The sequence below is a fragment of the Pyxicephalus adspersus genome, chromosome 3 (genome assembly GCF_032062135.1).
Source record: "Pyxicephalus adspersus chromosome 3, UCB_Pads_2.0, whole genome shotgun sequence".
In the NCBI taxonomy this organism is placed as follows: domain Eukaryota; kingdom Metazoa; phylum Chordata; class Amphibia; order Anura; family Pyxicephalidae; genus Pyxicephalus; species Pyxicephalus adspersus.
In genome coordinates this window covers 10,576,193-10,592,820 of record NC_092860.1, presented here as the reverse complement: position 1 = coordinate 10,592,820, position 16,628 = coordinate 10,576,193, and the positions used below count along the sequence as shown (strand labels likewise).

The window sequence follows — 16,628 nt, the reverse complement described above, 5'->3', positions numbered from 1 at the left end:
CGGCCCGAGACTGCAGGTGTGCTGCAGGAGACGGCCCGAGACTGCAGGTGTGCTGCAGGAGACGGCCAGAGACTGCAGGTGTGCAGCAGGAGACGGCCAGAGACTGCAGGTGTGCAGCAGGAGACGGCCCTAGACTGCAGGTGTGCCGCAGGAGACGGCCAGGACGTGCTTCAGGACACACAGGGCTTGCTTTATTAAAGGTCACCTTAGACTGGAGAAAATACACTATCAAAGGAGGACCTGGTTGATCCAATATACTTGGAATCTGGTTCAGGGATGAAAACATATAAAAACAAATAGCAAATGATTTGTAAAAATGCATTCCAGGTTTTCTAGATCCCACAGGTTCTCTCATGACAGTCTATCTTCTCCAGTTTTAGGGAGCTTTATTAGATCAGGCCCATAGTCATAGACTGGTGACACATTACATGAGACTGTTTGATACTATTTTTTCCCCTTTACAAATCAAAGCTTCTATATTTGTGTTGTAGCCCCCTTAAAAACTACATATATAATATTTATGTTAACAAGATCTAATATAAAAACATAAAAAGAGAAAATGGATCAACAGCACAGAAAATGTAAGATAGTATGAAAAAAATAAGGCAGACAATTTAAATACTGGAATCCAGTGTAGAGAAGATGTTTCCATCGCTGAGCTGCGTGAGCATCCAAGGAGCCCAGAGGGCTGCACAGTTTTTGCCAAATGGCTGCAGGGTCTACAGGCCGCTGTGATGTCCCATTAGTCCATAGACCTCACCAAATCTTCCTGTTTTATTGTGCAGAGCCCATCCTGCATGTAGCTCACTGATTTACAAACAAGAATATTCTCTCGTTCTGCTTTAAGCTATTTAATTCTATGTCATTTTTGTTTTTTCTCTTTTACAAACTCAGAGTTTATCAGTAGAGAGATGAATATGATGTCATTGCCATGATGTCACTGTTTACAAAACTCCATTTCTCCCTGGCCCAGCTAAATATCCTTCTCTCCCATTGACTACCCCCAGACAGGCCTTTTCTTGTCAAGTGGCTGACATTTGCAAGGTGTCTTTGTCCTGTGCCAGGTCAAACAGACAAGAAAACAAATCATTTCCTCACTCCAGTATATGAAAAAAATAAGGAAGGAACTATTTCAATGTTTTTTCCCCTGACACAGCCGAAAGCAACACATCTCTGAATGTAAATATTTGTCTCCTGTGAGAAGCTCACACTGACAAAATAAACAGAGAGTGAGAGAATGCAAAATCAGCTGTCTCGGGGCCACTGGCCCCTCCAGATGATAGACACAGTGGAGTCGACGACTGCAGTTTTATGGTTTTTGGTTTGGTTTGGTTGCAGATTTATACCAGTGTAATCCTGCAACGTGAGGGATATAATGTCCTGTGCTATGGTAGTGTCACAAGGGGATTGTTGGGGTACTAGGAATAAAGCTGGACCTCAGATAGATATAAAAGGCACAGATTCTTGCCACTGCGTATTCCTTAGCACTGTATGTCCCAGAATTGGACTTGGAATCAACCTCTAGCAATCCACAGTACATCAGAGCTCCGAACAGGATAAGGTGAAGCAGCAAACTGGGCCAATCAGCACAGTGCTCTATTGTAACATGCCCATAGTAGAAGTGAGCAACTGAAAAAGAAGATCCTCTGCTTCTCTTTTCACTCGTCATTCATAGGCTGTTAACAAACTGTGGCATTGATAATTGATGTCTCCAGTCCTTCCAGATAGGACTGAGCTGTCTGATAGGACTATAAACTGTGTAAATCCTGCTACCAAAAATTTGGTAAACGTAACTATGGTATACAGGTGCCACATCCAAATTCTGTTATAACAGAAATGTTATATATATGTATCTACCTGGACTTTTAAGGCACCTCCTTTATTCTTAATATACATCAAATATTTAATAAAATTATAATTTATTCAAGCAATAAAGGCATTAAATATCATTTATTTCTATCACAAGTATTTAGACATATTATTATAAACTCAGTACCAACATGCTGACACATTTCACGCATTTTGCTTCCTTAGAACCTATAGGACATGAAAATTTATTGGTACATCTCATCAGTTCAGGCATTCATTAAGAATGAGCCATCCACATTTTATGAATTGGTCTCAAATAAACCATTCAAGATGATGTTCAGTAATCAAGAATCCTGTAAAGGTGGGGTCAATCCTCCCAAAATTTCCCTGCTACCCGGCGTGCATCCTATCAGGATTTATGTCACTGCCCAGCTGAAGATTTGTCCTATAACCCTCACCAGTTATCAGGATAATCTGCAGAGAAGCAACTTTTTCCTCCTTTTATGTGGTTCCACCCCAACTTTACATTATTGAAGAAAGATTCAAAATTGACCATCATCTTACAAGGTTTATTTGAGACTCATTTATAAGATGTGGATGGTTCATGTTTTACTGGGTGCCTGAATCGATGAGATGTACTAATTTATTCTGAAAGAGGAAGTAAAATATGCGAAACGCGTCACAAAAGTACAACTTTGTAATTATTTGTCTATATAGTTCTGAAAACGATAAATTACATATCATAATTTTATTGCTTGAATAAAGTATAATTTTATTGAATATTTGATGTACATTGTGCATGAATTAAAAAGATAAAGACCTTAAAAGTCGATGTAGATATACATATAACATTTCTAAATCCCAGGACTGGATGGATAGAAACACAAATCCCTTTGGCAGGGTAAACCGTTCCCATGTATGTATTTCATTCGTGGTATCTATGGGGACTAATTGAACACAGATTTTTAGAATGAGAAGAGGAAGGAATGTATCATTAGGACATAAAACAAATATACATTTTATTGATTTTTACTTTAGCGACACTTCATTGTTTTTCCGGCAGTCGTGACATTAAATCAAACAGGAATGTGAAAGCAGATGCTTCCATGTCTGCAGGAGGTATGGCAGCAAGGTGCAGAAAATGACTGCTAGGATGCAACGACGGTTCAGTCTGCAAAACTCTCGTCTAACCGGTGTGTAACAGATGCAAAATTTGCGTTTCTTTAAAAAAAAAAGTTGACAGACATCGATCTTTCTGGTAGCGAAGCTTGGATTACTGGATATCCGGTTGCAACACAGCACTTGGCCATATAACGCTGCGGCTCTTCCTGCAGATTAATGATGTGAGCAGGGTTGGTGAAGCTCTTGATTTTCTTGCCCGCAGTAATTACTGACCAGCTTTTATTTGCCTGTGGGGGGCCACCCCCAAACTTCTCACAAGTTCAGCAAAAGTAGCGTCAGACGGATTCGTGTTGCGGTGAGCCAGCTCACTCTCCATCTTGTCCTCAGCCGTCCTCTGCCTCTGAGTCAGCTGCCCAGTTTATCGGAAGCAGCCCTTTGTGACTAAGAAGTCCCTTTTTAAGTCTGACCTTTTGGTTTTAATGGCCGGGATTGCCGTCCCCTCATTACCTAGATAAAATTTCCTCCTTCTCTGTAATTGCAAACAGGTTCTCTGCCTGGTGCCCCGTCGCTCGTTATTGAGGTCCAATGATTTTACAACCGCTAGTAAATGTTTATACCATGGTGGTTGGGATTCCAAGCAAGCAAGCAAAGCGTGCCAGGTCCATCTTTATCTCCAGATATAAAGGGCTTGGGAATGATTATATGGCATGATAGGTATGTGCATACAATTTGCTGCAGTCAGGAGACTATTCCCTAATAGTCACCTGCTTGCAGCAAATTATACGCAGTTATTGCACAATGTATGGCATTGTATAGCTATGACATGTGAGTGATATCATTGAACTGAGAGTTTGAATTGTTAGGTTTTGTGTACTAAGAAAGCCTTATGTGTTGTAATGCTCAGGGGATGCGTATTCTCTTACTTTTGTTAGTAGGTGGCGTGGGGGTGGGGGGTTATAAATTGGGTGAAGTGCCATGAGTTAGGGTTTAGACAGATCTGCCATGTGTCAGGCACATGAAAATGGGGGGTTCCAGATTCCCAATGCCAGTTCTCATGCACTGTAGTGTTAGTGCCAAACTGATATTTTTAAACAAATGGGTCAATGCCTTGTTCAGGATTCACAGCACTACTACTACAACATTGGATCTGTCATTTAGTGTTGGGAGTGTGATTAGTTTGGTTTTCAAATCGGCTTGATTGGCACATGTTAAAACATGCATCAGGACCCATGAAAATGCTTTACAACAGTACTTCATGGTGCATATTAACCTATAACTAGTGTTTCTTGATCTTTTTAACATGGGGAAACCCCTGAAATAACTTTCAGTTCCTGGCTATAATTACTATATCCACAGCTCACATATATTAGTGTGGTGGTCAGTGGGAAGAATTCCTCTTACATTGCTGGCCATTGGGAAGAATGTCACCCTTACAGATCATTGCCAAATGACCATTGGTGTCTGACCTGAGAGGTACAACTTGCTTATTGGTCAAGGAACCCCAAGAAACACTGGCCTATACTAATGCTTATTATGTTCATTTTCACATTTTGATGTTTACCATGCCACTTTTTTTTTTTTTTTTTTTTTTTACTCCTTCAATTAGGCAAGGAACATGAAATCTCGTATTAAAGGTCACCCATCTACAAGAAACCTGCCCGTGTAGGAATATGAGTGCTGCCTTTGCTATCATGGGTGCTGCAGGCCTGTCATGTTTATCCTTGGTTTTCCACATTGTGTGTACAAACCCCTGAAATGGAAAAACTTTTTCCAGGCTCACGATTTTATAATGCATGCACCTTAGAGTGGATTTATTAGGAACATCTAGAAATCTTATTAGTAGCTAAGCAATACTATAAATGATTGTTTTTGTCTGAAATGTCAGTTTTGTAGTTTCATATCTGTAAGTTTGCAATGTGAAATCATTTATGGCTTTGCTGTCTGGTAGTGTGAGTCTCACCAGATTGGGGTAGAGATATGGTAATGCAAATCAGTATTCTCCTCAGAATTTTTTTTGTAAACTGGGTGAGAAAAAAAAGTTATAGGTGGGTGGTGGTCCCTGTATTATGAGACCCAACTTTTCAGTAACCACCCGACTGCCAGGCAGTGCACCTGGCTAAAAGAGGCTGGAGAGAATACTGGGAAATATTGCGCTGCTCTCTGTTATTCTTGCTGGAGTGTAAGCTGTACCTGAGGACGTGCAGTGCAAGTATCTCCCTTTATTCACTTGATGTATCTGTGCTTCCTTTTATCTCTCCTGCTGCTTTTTATTATCAATATTCTATCAGTCACCAGCTCACCAATCATCAGGGGTTCAGCCTTCTCAAAAGAAAGCAACGCCCTGCTTTTCTATTGAGATGACTACCTCTACACAATGATACAGTGCAGATCATGAAATGGTAAGTCAGAAATGGGTAACAGATGAACTGCAGAAAGATCACAGGCAAGACTAGTCGCTTTGTCGTCTGCTTGCCATGTCTTCATTTCTCATGGTATTGCCCTTTTGTATTCTGTTAGCAGCCCAACTTCTGCTTCTGGGCCCTTTTTGTTGCTATAGATTGAGGCTCTGGCCCTTGACTCCTGAATTCTCCACTTCATCAGCTTCCATGTAAACACTATAGACTGCTTGTATCCAGATGCTTTGCTGGCAGTAAATGTAGAAGTTCTTCATCTCTTACCCAGTGGGCCTGCATCCATGGGAGAAATTTTACACACTTGGCTGTTCCTTGTCACGTGTTGTTGGGACTAAAAACAAGTCAGTAAAAGGTTCCCATTTCGTAACGTCTGCCCAAGGCGTGCGGGAATCGGCTCATAGAAGATAGGGGCGGCGGAGTTCAGGCGGCGGATGAAATGGCATTGTCGTTGAGTAATGCTTGGCATGGGATTACACTGTTCTCCAGCCACGCAAGGGAAGAGGGCGATTATTTGCAGATCGGGACGCGGTTTATGGGCCCTGAGATGAGAACTTTACACGTAGACGCCTCATCGGCTTGTCATGCCACGGTCACAATGACGCTTCTTAAATTCTTCCGTCTTCCAAAAAAACCCTGAAAAATTGTTTTGGGCAGAACGCTAGATAGGACACGCGTATTTCACATTTCCTTCTCACAGCCTTTGCATGCTCGCAGCACTAATAAGGTTGCCACTTGGCCCAGCATGAGAGGGATCTGATCGAGCCAGCTACACTTGCCACCTGGCTCGCCGTCACCGGACCAGATCCAGCCTGTCAAGTCTTCACATCTGGACGATGGGAATGCTTTTAAAAGCCTTCTATCGCACAGGCCTGGTCTCGCTTCTCCCTCTATTTGCTGTGGCTCCCTGGGGAAAGTCTGGTTGTCGTTGAGACAGAAAAAAAAAGACCCAATTTTGCTTCCGACCAGCGAACAAGATTAAGTAAGAAGCAGCCGTGTCCTCAACGAAGAGCGGTAATTCGACTGGCTGTAAAGATTTGGCCTACATCTGTGTGAGGACATATGGCATCATTTAAAGCACAGTCTAAATTAAGTCCTTCTCTTGTCATCCATTGCAATCAATTAGTTTACTATACTTCACTACAGAATACAAAAACTTACAAAAAATTGAACCTGGTCATTATGGGTTAGAACAAGGACTCTTAATAACCCCATAGATGGAATTCCTATCCTTATGAAGCATTACTTGCTTTGAGGAAGGAGTATTCATAGTCATATTCAGATCAGCAAAGTTTCTGTATGGTAAGATAATTTCTGATCTGTCAAACTGTAGTACCTCAAGATGATCATGCATGCAGTCTCTCATTTCTTTAGTGTATTTAAAGCCAAACTTGAATCCGGTATACTTTTTTTTAGCATGCTGCAACTCTTAAGATATCAACATAACAGGGGGTACTTCCTCCTAACAATGCCTTCACCTGCTTTTTTCTCCTGTAAGGCTGAGTCGTCTTTGCTCAGCCATCATCCATGGTCACCATCTTTTTCCAGAACCAAGATGGAGGCTCTTCTTTATGGGGTTGCAGAACCAAGAAGGAGGCTCTTTTTTATGGAGTTGCACATGTGCACAGAACGTCAAGCACACACACACACACACACACATGTAGAAACATACAACATCAGTGCTCTTCCCCAGGATGGGAAGAAGCTGCAGGCGACTGGCAACCTCCGTATTGTGTCCCAAATTTTCAGTAACCACCCAAAACCGCAGGATGGTGCTCCTGGCTAAAACAGGCTGGAGTAAACACTGCACATTGAGAACATATGCAATTAGGTAGATATGTAAACGTCTGTTACATAACACAAATTGGTTATCCCGTCACATGCCAATGATAGAAGCATAGTCATTTTTTTAAAACCTTCATTTGTTTAAGAGATTAACTGTAACGCTTATTCATTCCCGGCATGTGCAGGGGAGGCTGGGAAAGTGCATGCGCAGCTCTGCTTTTTACCATATACTAGATGATTGGCTTTATTTATACACTAATAAAACAGTTTTTCAGTTCACTTTATTTATGAAAGTAGCGAAAAGATGATCGGATTAGCTGTGTCAGGCATTGTAGGTGGTTTTGTCCCTCAGGTATGACCCTTGAGCTCCATGATACCTGTTAATGAGCATGAATTTGGCATCCCCAACTCTACGACTGAAGCTGATGTCCCCCCTCCCTTGTTTCACTCTCCAAGCAGCCCCTTATGAGTTTACATTCTAAACACATGACCACATGGCTGCCTCTGACACGTGCAAATGCTTTTCTAATCACTCTCCAATGAACCAGAAAAGTGGATGGTATGGAACGAAACGCTTTGGAAAACTCAGCATAGCAAATTGCTGGGAAACTGCCTTCACATGGGCACAATTAGCAAGATGCACCTCTGTACCAAGAGTTCATTGCCAGCCGCGTGCGGGAAAAAGAGAGTTCATTGGCAGCTTCCAGGAAATTGGTTAATTTGTGTATTACCTGCATTGTGTGCAAGAGTGGCACTGTCTAACGGTAAAAAAAAAAAAAAAAAGACTGTTCTGGTCTAAACATTTTGGGAAGTGCCTGTTACCTGGGTTGTATGCATCCTGACTCCTCACAATATATAGGAAGTGTATCATTTCTCAGAAAAACTCCACCTTGCCATCTGTCCACTTCAGACAGGAGGAAGCATTTGCTCAGTCACCTGTTTTCACATTTCCCTATGTTTTACCATTGACGTGTAGGTAAGGAGAGGAGTAGAGCTGTACATGTCCGATGAGGGAGGAGATGGAAATAAGCAGCAGGAAGAATACAAGCTGAGATTACAGAGCAGGGGTGTTGAGCTCAAGACCTTAAGGGCCAGGATCTGCACACAATTTTAGAAAAATATAGTATGAAATTATTAATTTAATGGAAATCTGGGCCTGTATGTGGCCCATGAGGACTGGTGTTGGCCCTATGGCCAAGACAGTCAGCAGTGCAGGATGATTTGGACATATGGATAGAGAAGGACCCAACGCTTCCAAATTCAGTGCTTGATGAAGCTGTCTGCAAACACTTTATTTTAAACTTTATGTTTTTCGAATTAAACACCTTTATGGTTGAAGGGACTGCACAGTGTTTGCCAACACCGGCTTTACCAAAGGCTTCATCAGCAAGGTGCACTTACTGAGAGCTTTATGTACACCCTGCTGGAATAATGTGGTCATTGGATATTCCCAGAGCTCTAGTTCTGCATGTCTATACATTCAGTCTCTTTGGTATTACTGGGCATCCACTCTTCAGTGTGGAATCAAGGTTGTTGCTTGTAGTACCTAAGTTTTACTTTCCTTTTCTGCCATACTCTACAACGAAAATTAAGCTAATTTTGTTCCGCCTTTGAGGTGGCTCTTATTTATGGAGCTTGCACATTCATACCACAATATTCATTTGCACTGTAGAAGACCTCCAAGCACATACATATGCAGAGCATCAAAATTTTGTGCATGCAAGGATCTGAAGGATGCATTTCATCTTCAGTAACCTAAATCTTTTTTTTTTTTCTAACCACACTAGAAAATATAGTATTTTTACCTTCTTTTCTTCTAGGAAGGAAACACTGCCTTCATGCTTGTTGGCAGCCTTTGCATAGCTGACTAATTCATTTAGGCCAGGTCTTTGCTAGGACAAAGAGAGGAGGTTGTCTTACCTCTTACTCATGCAGCAATCTGTGTAATAACATTTTTTGTTAAGTTCTTTGTTACTGTTATGTCATAACAGTAACAGTTTGCGAAATAGTAAAGTAGAAGTTGCATGCCTCCTGTCAAATGGAAAATTATTTTATATCTCATATTTGTATTGTAAAATATTTGTACTGAAAAAAGAGAATAAAAAAAAACTGTACATGGTAACCATATCTTTTTTAAGAATGGGAGATATTTTCCTATTCATTTCTTTTCCAGCCATTGTGTGGCCATTGTGCCCCGAATGGTTAAGTCATCTCGGGCCGTGGCTTGGCATTCACCTGCTATATTTTTTTTTGTCTTTCTCCTCCAGCGTTAGCACTTGCCAGTTAAGTGCCCTCTTTCTGAGAACACTCTGCACATAATACAAAGACGCAGTGATACGATCCATTCCTTGGCACCGGCCCGGTACGGCTCCTTATTACCTGGCACGCCGGAGCCCCAGGGGAAGGGTCTGTGGCACAGAGCTCGGATAAGCAGCCGACAAAGGGCCTGACCTTTTAATTTCATAATACAACATACAAACCTTCAAGCGGCGGGCACAATAGGCGGCTCAGTTTAATTCGGCTGAAAATAGCAGATTTTGTTCCGTTGACAGCTTCACATTGAGGATTAGCCTCCAGCTGATGCATTTTTAATAGGCCGACGGGTCGCCTTTCTGAACTTAGCGGAGTCCTTCCGGGCGTCTTATTTTTCCGTCGCTGTCCGGTTTGAAGGCAATTGGATTATAGATGTCCAGATTGCACAAGCTTGCCAATAAAAATTAGCAGCCCTAATTGAACCACAGACTGAGGTGGGGAAAAAGCAAGGCCGTGATAGTTCACTTATGAATATTATTGGTATAAGCCAATCAAATGTCTAATTTTTTTCCCAGAACCTTTCCCTAGAAACTTTGCTACAAACATAGCAGATGCCTCAAACATCTTCTTGAGATGCTCACTGAAGTAAAAGTTGTTAAACTATGTGATTCAAATAATAACTTCAGTTAACTGGACCACGGACCCATCCCTTGCCACCTTATGAGACCCACTGTTGGTCTTTAAAGTGGCGCAGCCATCTTTCTTTCTTCTTTTTCCCAAAGATGATCCTCGACCTTGCAAGGAAAGCCACAATTGCTTGGTTTTCCTGGTAACCAAAGCTGATCATGTTTCCCTGGCACTATCAGGCAGTTAGGATAGGCTGTTGCAGAAGGGATATAGTTTGTCTCTTTCTGCAGTACCCACTTGCCATATCCTTTATTTTGTAAAGTGGGACCTTGGTCCTATGGCCAACTAAACCCATGATACGGACCTGCTCCCGTTCCCTTGCAGGGAGCCCTTATCTTTGCATCCGCAGCTCAGCTTTTTACCAGAAACCTGGAGCAATCAGGCAGGTAGGAGGGTCAATAATAATAAGTTGCAATAAAATAGGTGGAACCTAATTTTTTGCAACTTATATTAACTCACAACTTAATACTCCTTAAATAGATCCCAAACTTTATTGTAATTTTTTAAGTTTTTTTTACAAAAATTCTGACAAGCAGCCGGGTTTTGCTAAATTATGCATGACAATAAAATATTTCCCAGTGGAAACCGTTACAATGTAGGTGGGACACTCCATGTATCTCTGGACCCACTCGTTCCGCCAGGTCTTCTGGTTTAGCACGTCAGACAGCCATACATCAATACACGGCCGAGTGCTCTCCCATCTGGTCCAAGTTTAGTGCTTGAGAATGCAAAGGTCAGACGGACACCAAGTGTGTGAGCCCACCCGAATTCCGTGTTGTCCCAGGATAATACAAGTCAGCCATGATTGTAACAGGGTGATTGGTGACCATGGTAGTGTGTAATTGCTCTCCCGACAAATAGGATGTATTCATTCCCCTCTATTTATTCTAATTGCTACTAGATATGCTTCTGTCTGAATTATTATTATTACACAGTATATACCGCCGACCATATTACACAGTGCTTTACAAAGTCCATAGTCATGTCACTAGCTGTCCCTCAAAGGGGCTCACAATCTAATGTTCTACCTCTGTCATATGGTTTAAATATTTGTATAATTACATTAATATGTCTTTATTACACTCTGAGGTCAATTTTGGGGGCAAGCCAATTAACCTAACTGCATGTTTTTGGAATGTGAGAGGAAACCGGAGTACTCGGAGGAAGCACACAAACATGGGGAGAACCTGCAAACTCCATGCAGATAGTGTCCTGGCCGATATTCAAAACTGAGACCTAGCTCTGCAAAGGCCAGAGTGCTAACCTCTGAGCCACTGTGCTGCCCGAGAATCCTGATTTATGTGCCCAGAAAAGTCTGATTCAGGTAGGTAGAAAATGCATAGGAAGCTAACATACACCATGTCCATAGGTGGAGGAAAGCAGAGTAACATATCTCATCAGTATGGTGCCTCTCCTTTTTTCTGTGAAATCACAGTCAGGGTAATGGACAAGATCTATAAATGTTAATTAAAGCTAAAGTAGGCCTAAAGTAGATCATTCTTTCTTGTGCAGAAAATGATTAGTCCCAGGAGGTAACTTGAGCTTATGTCATTTCCTGTCTAATAACTCAACAAGTTCATCCAGCCCACTCCTCCCCATCTGTGCTTTTTTGGCCCTCCCCTTTTGTCTGTTTGTTTTCTGTCTTGCTTGTCATTAAGTCTTAGTTTCATGTTTGCGCATTTCCTAGGGTGTTCCGTATACATGTACAGTCTATCCAGGAATGCCTATGTGCTGGTACAGTGTGTGAGAGGCACTGCTGTGAGAAATTCTCTGTCCTTGCTGCAGTTTACTATTCTCTTGTCACTGTGAATATTTCATTACACTCACAAAGTAGTTTGGTGAGGTATGATAATACAGGGTTTTACCTCCTGTGATAGCAATGTGCCTGCACAGGCACAATACAAAAGAGCTTGTGATTTATTGTGCTGTCTGCAGTCCCAGAGGAGAGCTGATAAGAAAGTTGTTGGAGACTAACTCGGCACAGGGAGAGGGAGGCGTGGAGCAAATTTTAACATAATTGGACATAAGCTGTGAGAAGGGTAAACAGATTCTCTGCACTGACAACCCCCCCACCTTTGATTGGTCACTTGTCAAAAAGACTGGCAGAAATTGTGGACTCTTACCTCTTGAAGATATGTATTTTGCAAGCCCTGTAATGACATCACAGGGACCATGAAAAGGAATTAAACAGTAGGGGGTCAGGATAATTAAAGTACCAAGTGACACCACACAGGAGGAGGAAAGGAATGTTTGAGGGAGTGTTTAAAGTGCTGATTGGAGTTCTCCTTTAACTGAAAAAAAATCTGGTTTCTTGCCCTGCTATTTTAAATAGGACACAACATGGCTGCCATTGTCTCCTTCCTGCTCTCGGGGTTCCAGCTGTTTCCCCTCCCAGGACCTACTTTCTTCCCACAGACCTTGTCTCTGGGAACACATTGAATTACACCCCTCATGTTTAACAGAGGTCCCGCCCGAACGTTAATCTACGCTAGCAAGCCCCGCGCATCACAAAATATTTTTGGCCAACTCCATGTGACCCACACACAAGACATTAAATGGCTTTTAATTAAAAAGTTTTTATTAGACCCAGGAAGACTAAATAAATCAGATCCTCGTCGTAAATCCAGCCTGCAGAAAAGGGGGTTAATCCTCCACTGACTGAAAAAACTGCTTCCTTGGGCCGCAGAACACCTCTCGAAATTACTCTGTTTTTATTGGACACTTAGAACTTTAATATCTCTGACATTCGGACAAAAGTTCATGGTCAGCTGCATTAAATTACAGCATCCTCTGCTGCATGCACCTTGCTTCGTTCTCCCAGATTGCGGTTTTGCAGCATCTTTTTTTTTTTTTTTTGCCTTTTCACCACCAGCGGCTCCTAAACATCACCTGACAGCCCAGAGTTCTTAATGTTATTGGCCCCGGGGCGGAGGGCCCCTAGGTGTGTGGGACATTGTGTGGGAAAAAGTCTAGGACAAGGGAAGACAATAAAACAAATTGGAGCTGTGAAAAATAATTTGGTGGCTAGAGCAGACTTGGACGGTGTCACTGCCCAAGCACGAAGAAAGAACTACCGGTAATGGGATTATAGCTGACACTTCTGCAATAAAATCCATTTGTTATATTTCCTAAAGAGAAATGGAAAAAAAAATCCTGACGTCACAATGTGCAGCAACGGTGCTCTAAAAAAAAGCCGTCCCTGAGCTGCCATGTGGCTGGGATGATGTCATCAGTCTGCTGCAGGCAGGGAGTGGCTTTTACTTAGTCTTCTCTCCTCCAGTTAACAAAAAGCCTACAAACATCACTTCCCATTTCAGGCTGACAACACTAAGCCAATGTCTTGCCATTGGCACCAGTGTTGTCAGCCTGGTGAGTGCTCCTTCAGTTGGCCATTAGACTTCCCGTCTGATAGTAGTAGACAGCCCATAGGTTGAGGGGCAATTAACCATTTCAGCCTGAATCAGGAAATGCTGCTACTAGTTAGAAAATTTGCAATAATGAATAGAGCCAAAACCTATGCCATGTTGGAGCTGGTGATCTGAATTCAGATATTCAACTTTTTTGTAGACGGTCAGGCCTACTCATCCATTCTTTAAAGCGCTCGGCATCCAGAGCATTTTGCACTGGAAGAACTCCCTGTGCCGGGCAGAGAATGGGTAAAATCCTCCTAATCCCAGACTCCTGAGTAATGCTGCTCTAGACAGTGACGTCACATCGCCAGCGCCATAATGTAGCCATTAGATGTCAGCAATGTCCTGGTTCTCTCTACCTACACAAAAGGTAGCCAATAAGGGGATAGTGATGAAATAAATACTCATTCATCCTGCCCAAAATCCTGTAGGTGATAACTCCCTGTGCTCTCTGCTGAATCGCGTCAACATGGCATTGTATTGGCATGTTTTACGGATTCTTTACTAAACCTCATCCCTATGTTATAAAATCGAGAATAGGTGGAAGTGTTCTGTAGTCCCAACAAACCTCCCATCCTATGACAACAACTTTGCTGTTGCGTGAATATAATACAAGAAATAAGCATTGTCACCCAAGAGCAGGAAGTGTTGCTGGCTTTCTTTTTCCAAATACCTTTTTGCAGGTTTCCTATTATGGCGCATGGTACGCATGCGGAGTTTGCCGTTCTGGCCGCTCCCCGAGGCGTGCGATTAATAATTACTCAACGCTGCAGCGCTCTGTGGCAGCCCCGACACCAGGGCTGTTTAAATCAAAGGCCGTCACACATTCCTTTGGTTATGAAAACAAGAGCGGCTGCCATTCGCTGCAAATGAAAAGTCATAATTTCTCAGGCTTGGACCCTCCTGTATTCAGCAGGTCAGGCCGTGTAGGACGAGGGGTGAAAATTAAGTATCCACAGATGTTTGGGAAATGCGGCTAAATTATGCATTTTTAGACGATTCACGGTAGAAATGCATTTTTTTCAAAAAGCAAATCCAATACCAAATCCGCTTGGAATGCATCACATTGTCCCCTAAGCATTCCGATAAAGAGAACCGGCCACTACGCAAGAGTGTATCATTATAATTGTGCAAATTTTATCTTTGGAATTGAGGTCAGCTGACAGTTGCTTGTATTTCAACCTTTTGTGTTGTCTCCCAGCTTCTGAGAGTGCATAACAGTGGTCTGAACCCCACAATTGTTTTTCCTTAGCTCAGTGGAGTTGTGTTATATGATCACCTCTGGGAGAAATATGGAGATACCATGTACGGTTTCTTGAAAACATCACAGCACCCGGTCTCTGTACACGTCTCAAGAGCTCAGAAATATCAAAATGCATTGGCTGATGGATATTAGGAGTAGTGGGTGCTCTTAGAGTTTTGCTTTTTTTTAACTTTTTTTATTTTTTTGCAATCAGAATTTTCTAGGTAATGCCCATGTGATGCAAAGCCTTCATTAAAAAGGTGGATTCAAGGACAGTCAGACTGGGAAGGGAGGGGCTAGATGATTCCAGCAATGAAAGGAGGTGGTCTTTATTTGGCTTGCTGCAGTTTCTAATGTACATTGTGGTAGGTTTGTGAAAATATTCATCTCATGACTGGATTTTTTTTGCCTGAGATTCACCCACCAGAATTCATATTTCTGCGATGGGCATTGCAATGCCAGAGGATAGTGAAACCCTCCTCTATGCAATTGTGCAAGATTGGGTGGAACAAAATAGTAGATTTCGTCCTCCCTTTTGTTATGGGGTTGTAAGGGAGGCATAGACACAGACCAAACCTGGCCCATCCATGGTAATTGTACCACGTATGGGCTATGGTAAGGTCCTAAGTGTTATAGGGTGAAAAACCTTCCTTGTCTTCAAATTGTTCTCCTGTATTGTCACAGTCAGTCAGGCTTCTGATGGAGATTTGAATTGATGGCACCCCAAGCACTTTTAATATGGATCAGTGCACCCCCCAGGTGCAGGCCCCACCAGGACCTATACTGCCGCTTCATTCATCCATAGTGTTCCGCGCGTGCTAGTTGGAAGCCTTCCACAGCTCTTTTCTTATGATCTCATTCCATTTGTATTCATTAATGCGGCTTCGCAAGCATCGGCTGCTTTGGGGGGGCGAGGGAGATCTCACCTACTGTGAAATCCCAGATCACAGCACTTCACTCATCCGTGGGTCACACACGCTAAAGCTTCCCTGACCCTCCTCTCCCCCGCGGGAACCGCCATGCTGAAAACATGGGCACATTATAGGCCACAGGACAGTAACTGATGATACGTTGGGACAGAATGGTAAACGTCAACGCAGAACAGCCGAGAAAACAAACAAGCAGTCTGATTTAACTTGTTTCAAAAATAAAATCGAGACAATTAGGAGTGTCGGAGGGAAAAAAGGGGGGAGGTTGGTGGTGGTGGGGCCATGGGGGTGTAAAGAGATTTTTGCCTTAATCCTTCTCTTTCGGAGAATCCCTCGAGGTTCCTGACGTGTTGTTCTTGGCCGAGGCTCCAGCACTGAGTCATCGTGGTGGTAACGTCGGAGGATATGGCTGTCGATTATTAACCCCGGGGTGCTTGTCAATGTGCAAAGTTTACATGTACGCCGCTGGGGGGGCTGAATGTGTCATGAAAACGAAGACAGGTGAGACGACGTAAGACGATCAAAAAGGCACCCCGACATCTGAGGACTTTGCTGTACGGCGCTTCATTGCCTTTATAGAAGCAAATAATTGGAAACTGATGCTGTATCTGCAGATTTGACTCAGATATGTCATCGGCTCGCAGTCAACCCAATCAGTAAAACTTCAGAGAAGCTTTAACATGTTAATGGCATTTTACAAGTCACAGAATCTGTAGAGATACTGCCATGAAGGTTCTGGTTCAGGCACCTTTGTAATGGGGTGTCAATGCTTAGAACTTTGTGCTTCTGCGTTGTCACCCTTTGCTACGTGGTGGGGATTACAGGTGTTCATTTCAGCACACATTACATGGGCCACTTCCATTGGTGACAACAGTGACAATGCATCCAAAACAGCAGCTTATAGTCTTCATCAAAAAGTCATGTGATTATGTATTAGCCATTGCTCCCTGAAAAATGCCATGCAGCCATCCCTGTAGTG

The 16,628-nt window shown here is 42.7% G+C and overlaps 1 protein-coding gene across 1 annotated transcript in view; it reads left to right on the top strand.

Moving 5' to 3' along the window:
• Window positions 1–16,628, top strand: part of STX8 (syntaxin 8) — a 102,115-nt gene that overhangs the window by 20,672 nt on the left and 64,815 nt on the right. The window lies entirely within an intron of this gene.